Here is a 6406-nt window from a genome sequence, read left to right on the forward strand (position 1 = left end):
AAAATGTTACCAAATCAAGAAGAACATTCTACTCTTTGAAAATGAAATATTTTGAAACTAATATTCCTTTCATGATAACGTTTTAACAGAGCAGGTTGTTGACTGATTGACATTATTTAACTCTGCTAAAATAAGGTCTGTAAAACTTTATTTTTCTTTTCAGCCAGGCCTTAGAGGACTTGCAAGATGTGTGCTTTAACATAATACAGAAGGATTTAATTAATTCTAATAAATAACAGAAGCTCTTTCTGCAGATGAGTGCTTTTAGTAAATTAGCTGCTTTCAAAGGTTTCAATGAGAATTTTGCTATTGATTTAAATTATATATTGTTGTGCAAGTGCTGATGATAATGCACTCTAGGAAAGGAATAAATACCTCATAAATATTCTGGATATTTAATAAAGACTCCTGAATGCATAAGAACTCTTTGCATCTTTGCTATTAAATCTTTCAGAGGAGGAGGAGTCTCTATGTGTAGTTTAAAGGAATTTGATCTGTGCTATCAATGGCATTACTGAGATCTTTTTTCTCCATTTATCCCCCCCCCATTTCAGCAGAAATATTTTGTAATAGCAATGGGAATTTAAGGGTGTCACTTTTTTGTTTTACTCCAAGAATGTAGTTTAGATTAAATTTACTTTATAATGTAGTGAATAAAGCCTGTGAAATGTGAAGGTGAAACATCCTGCCTTTTAAAAGCAGAATTACAGTTTATTGTTGTTAAATGAGAACCAGCAGATGCTGTCAAGAGCAGTTCCTCTTTCCATCCTGTTTTCCATCCCAGACTCTGGTGCCAAATCCCTCCAGTGGGATGTGGAGCAGCATCTTTGCAGCTGGAAGTGGAGGGGCTGCTCCTAACCTTGAATTATTTTAGTCCTGAAGGCTTTGCTAATTTTCCCTTTTAACACAAAAGCCCCCAAGAGATGTGTGCTGGTATGTTTTGATATTTCCTCTTTCTGTTTGTGTGGCTGATCCATGACCTGATGTCTCCCCGTACTTCAGATCAGGAGCTGGGAATCAATTTGAACTTTGTTTTTCCTGATGAGGCCAAGGGCTGTGTTTTACCTGCCCAGACTCCTGAGTTTGTTCCCTGGGGCTGGATTTTTTTCCATGCTGTGAGACTGTTGGATTCCAGGGGTGTGAGTGCACCCAGGACTGGGAGGAGCCCAGGCTGCAGCTGGACCTGCAGCTCCTTATCCCCAGCCCAGGGCAGGGGATGCCAGGAGGAAAGCTGGGTGAGAGCTGCATTTTGGCACATTAAATCCTCGTGGAAGATGTTTCCTGAGCTAAAAGTGGGGCAGGGAATGGGATGGGGTCTCCTGGCACATAACAAAGCTGATCCAGCCACCTGTGTGAGCAAAGCAGCTGCAGTGACTGCAGGGGCACAACCTGAGGTGAGAATGTCTCTGTGATTTATGGAGTCCTGCTGCTGAAAATGACACTTTAATAGTCTCAGCAGGAGTTTTTGTTGTTGTTTTGGTTGCTTTTTATGCTGCTATGAATATGAAAGCTTGGTGCCTGGCCAAGAGACAGCAAATAAAATTTAAAAAAACCCTCTTATTTGAAGACTCTGTTGCTTCTCTCTTGGCCTACAGACAGCAGCATTTAACCTTGCTTAGACTGTAACTAAATTAGTTTTTTTGAGCAAAGTGTAAAACTAAAGCAGAGAATTTTCACCAGTCAGAGAGACACCAGCACAGATGGGTCACACTTGTATTGTGTTTTAATTCCCACTTGAGGTCTTGCTGTCTGGTAAAATATTTTGCATTACTGCTCTTAAAAGTACTGACAGCCAGTAATGGATTGGTGTAGAACAAAGCGTTTCAAGTCAGGATATAAAAAATATCTAATTTTAACTCACTGGTTGCCCAGTATTGGATGGAAATGTGAGAATTGAGCTGAAATTGTGCATGTTTATCCAGTATACTTGACTGGGGTGTTATTCCAGGACCTTCAATCCCAGTAAAGGACTGGGTTGGACTGGTTTAGTGTGGAGCACTAGCTGAACACTCTCAGTGTTCACAATTAGAAACAAAAGACAGATCAAGCCAAGTTTTCTTTGTGCATTACCATATTCCTCACCAGCATTTGCTTAATAAACCATTGGTTATCTCATTATCTGCAGCAAAGCTGGGTTAGGACACCATCCACAGACCTGTCAGCCCCAGAGCAGATCTGTGCTTTTATTCTTCATCTGAGTGATGACATCAAAAGCAAACTCATTGCTGTTTCTGCCTTTTGCAAGTACATTTTTTATCATGAGCTGTTTCAGAGAATGGCTTTAAGGACAATTTAAACACCAAGACAGCTTAAGACAGATGATAGGAGGCCTAAATGAAATTTTATTCTAATTTATTATGTTGGGGTTTTTTTATGCAATGGGATATCTTAATCTGTTTTTTTTTTTCTGTTGTTTAGAAAAGCAAGACTAGCTTTGTGTTTTCAGTTCATAAGTACAATATTGATGTATGCTATGGAGTTAACACTTTCCAGAGCTGCAGGAGGAGGGAAAATAAAGATAATTCATTGAGAAGAGAATAAAAAATATTTTACATTTGAATTAAAATGAGATGAAGAGTCAGCTGTGACAATATTAGTACAGTTTTTTCCACATGACAGCAGCAATGGATGAGGAGTTTGGGTGAGAGCCAAAATGTCTGATGGGGCAGCAACAACAACTGGAGTTACAGCAGTGCAGGGAATAGAGAGACATGGGGCTGTTTGAGAGGGCTGCTTTAAAAACTGATGAGGAATATTCTCTGGAAGAATCCTGGCAAAAGTTAGAAATTGAATTTGTGACAGTACTGCTGATTTGGTGATGTTTTTCTGTGAAGGCAGAAATATTTTCACAGCCTGGAATTTGAATTTGTGGATTTTGAGGTAATTGAGGGTGTTGAGCAGGGAAAGGGGGAGGTGAAAATGAACCAGGTGGGGTTATCACAGACAAATACAGGTGGTGACAAAACTTATGGGCAGCTGACAAGGCAGCAAATGGGAGGCAAAGCTTTGTCCACCCAAAGCTGTGGCAGGAGGTGGAAAGGAGCTTGATTTAACCCAGAGATTTTCAGAAACAATTCCTGGGTTATTCTAATGACTCACCCAAAGAGAGAAGATGTTTGCAGCAGCAGAGGTGGCTGCAGGGACTGGCAGAGCTGCTGAGTCAGCAGCAGGGGCCCAGCTCAGTTTGGGGAATCCACAGCTTCAGTTTTCTTTACAGCTGTTGGCAGCAGAGTGAAACTTTGAGTGTTCACTGCTGCTCTGATGGATGGGGGACTGAGATCTCTGTACTCCAGAATTAATTTTCTGTGTTCTAAGGTCTTCCAAATGCCTCTTTAGGGCTTGATTGATGTGACTGCTTTTTATATCTGCCCAATAAAATATATTACACAAGCCCCCCAAGTGTTTTTATGGCACAGGTGTCTGCTTTCCTCTGCTCTGAGCTTTATTCCTTTCTCTGTGGGTGTGGATTCCTGATGCTTTAGATCCTGCAGAATGGAAAAACATACATAAAGGTAACTTATTTTATTTATTATTATATAAAAAAGAATTTTCTGGCTACTTTATTGTAAGTACAAATTCTCTTGATCTCTCTCACGTTCGAAAGGTTTTTATTTCTTACAGAATCACAAAATATGCTGAGCTGCAAGGGCCCCACAAGGTTCATTGAGCACTAGTTTTTTTATCCATGCTAACTTTTAAGGAACTTGTAACTTAATCATTTATTTAATGGAGCATGAGATGTGAAAATGTTGCACATTGCAGATGTTTCTGATAAACAAATCCTGCACAACACAGTGCTGCAAATAAAAACAGGGGAAAAGATGAGGACTTTGGCTTTAGGAGGGATGAGAATTTTGCCTTTAGGAAGGATGAGGACTTTGGCTTTAGGAGGGATGAGAATTTTGTCTTTAGGAAGGATGAGATTTTTTGCTTTAGGAGGGATGAGAATTTTTGCTTTAAGAGGGATGAGGACTTTTCCTGCTGGGGTTGGACATTTTTTTGCCTTTTCTGTTTGAGCTGACTGTTGATGCCAGGGCTGTTCTGCTCTGTCACAGGGAGCTGGCACAGGTCAGTGTGCTCTGAAATAACATTTTGGTTTGTTTGCCATTGGAGATGGTTCCATGTGACTCTGCCCTGGCTCAGTGTCTCTCTGTGCCTTTGGGCACTGTCACCTTTGGGTTTCTCCACAGACCTGTTGTCACAATGTCACCATCAACTCAACACCCAGAAAATCCCACTCTGAGCCTTTGGACACCTTTTTTAAAATTGTATTACACTATTCCAACCCTGGCCAGGTCAGTGGGGGTTCTGTCACAGACAGAAATGAAGTCAGTCTCCATTTTTTGGCTTTTACCCTCCAGCCATGATTCAAGCCAGAAAATCAGGGGAGCCAATGTGAGCTGGCAGGGCTGTGCTGTGCCAATTCCAGCCCTCCCTGCTGGGCTATGTACAGATAATTTTTAGGATGAATGTCTGCTCCAAAACAGATGCAGAACTAATTTTTAATTAGTTCTAATTTTAATTTTTTAAAAAGTTTAACAGGAATTTTTGTGTCAGTAGAAATCAAGCCAGATTTTTTTTCAGAAAGTTTTTAATATGCCTGTGTTGCATGTGGTTAAAAGAATTATGGAAATGCAGCTTATTTTATTGAGCTAGAGTAACCCTTAATGTGGGTCAAACTCTGTTGGAGTTTTCAGCTGCAAGCAAAAAAGTAAATGTTAGATAATAAGTCATCTCTTGACCTTAAATTTCTGTTCACCTCTAAAAGAAAGCAAAAGGAATTTTACATGTTGATTAAGAAAAATTGCTGGTTTATTATTTTTTCCTTCATTCTTAATACCTGTGTTTCTTCTGAGACTTCACCTTTTATTTCACCTTCACTTTGAAAGTCTCCTGAAAGATAACTTTGATTTTGCTTTTTTAGTGCTAAAGCAAACTGAACCTTTTGTAATGTGTTAGGAAGGACTTTATGGTCATGGGAACAAAACCTGGTTATGAATGAAACCTGAAACCTTTTCATTATTAATACAGTGATTTAAAACATTCTGGAGCCACTGAAATGGGGGGTGGAGGGAAGATAATACCTTCACCTTCTGTGGGTGTATTTTGTTTTACACTTCAGATTATAATTGGATGGGATAAATTATATTGTTTATTTTTAAGGACTACACAGGTATTCATGAGCTTTGGATGAGGTGCTGAATATTCAAATTCACCTTCTCACTTTTATTTTCAATTACTTCCAGCCATGGCCTTTATTGAATAAATCATTAAGAACAATCTTGTGCAAGTGGGACCATAAATCACAGTTTGGTTCTAGGAAGTTATAAAGGAGAGGGTTTTGTTTGTTTCTTTCTCTGTAGGGAAAATATATCAATTAATAAGAACTCTGTTGTGCTTTTCTGCCTAATGGAGAGCAACAATATTTGATGAAACACCAGTGAAAGGAGACAAATGGGATGCAAGTCAAGGGGTGATGGGGAAAAGCTTTTAAGAAACAATATTTAAAGCAACAAAATCATACTCCTAGAAACCTGAGTGCAGATAGACTTTGGTTTTTTGGATAGGGAGCACAGATTATGTCAGACAGAGATGAGTTTGAAAATCCTTCAGGAAATGTTTGAATTTTTGAGTGTCTTTAGGTAGGGTCTGGTTGCCCAGAGGGGTTGGCAGTGATGGAAGTGTCTGGGTGGAAGAGGCTGCTCTTTGTTTTTACAATGAAATTTTCACCAGGGAAACAAAACTGTTCCCTCAAACGTGCCCTGAAAAAGGAATGTTTTACACAGAGAGGATGTAAACCCTGCTGGGAGCCTTGGTACCACCTGGGCAGAGAACATGAAATTGGTTAATTGATTAATTAATTAATTAATTAATTCTCTCTGGGTGCTGCTGAGCCTCGTCACTCCCCTGTGGCCTCACCACCTTTGGCTGTCACCCTGTGCAGAAGGGATGGAACTTCTACAGGGTTATAACTAACTAATAACACATTAAAAATATCTTTGAGAGGTATTTGTGTCATGAGAGAAGAGCTGAGTTACCTTTTAGCACAAAGGGAATGAAAGCAGAATAGAGTAAATCAGGGAGAATAAATAATGGGTGGGTTTTGTTGAATGCAAGAGGATTTTTGTTGCTGAGTGCTTTGAAAAAATTTGGGGTTGCTCTGTTTTGGTTCAGTGCAGTTCAGCTCACAGCAAACACTCCTGGATTTCTTGCAGTGGTTTCAAAGTTTCATCTTGCAATGTTTTAAAACATAACTGAAGAACAATTTCATTTCTTTTATGGTTACTCCATTCACAGCCTGTGTAAACAGAAACTTCAAAAGAAACCTAGAAATATTTTAATGGGATTCAAGTAATATCTGTGATCCTGCCACCTGTGAAGTTTGATTTTGTGATTCTTTATGAAA

The sequence above is a fragment of the Oenanthe melanoleuca genome, chromosome 6, assembly GCF_029582105.1.
Source record: "Oenanthe melanoleuca isolate GR-GAL-2019-014 chromosome 6, OMel1.0, whole genome shotgun sequence".
NCBI lineage: Eukaryota > Metazoa > Chordata > Aves > Passeriformes > Muscicapidae > Oenanthe > Oenanthe melanoleuca.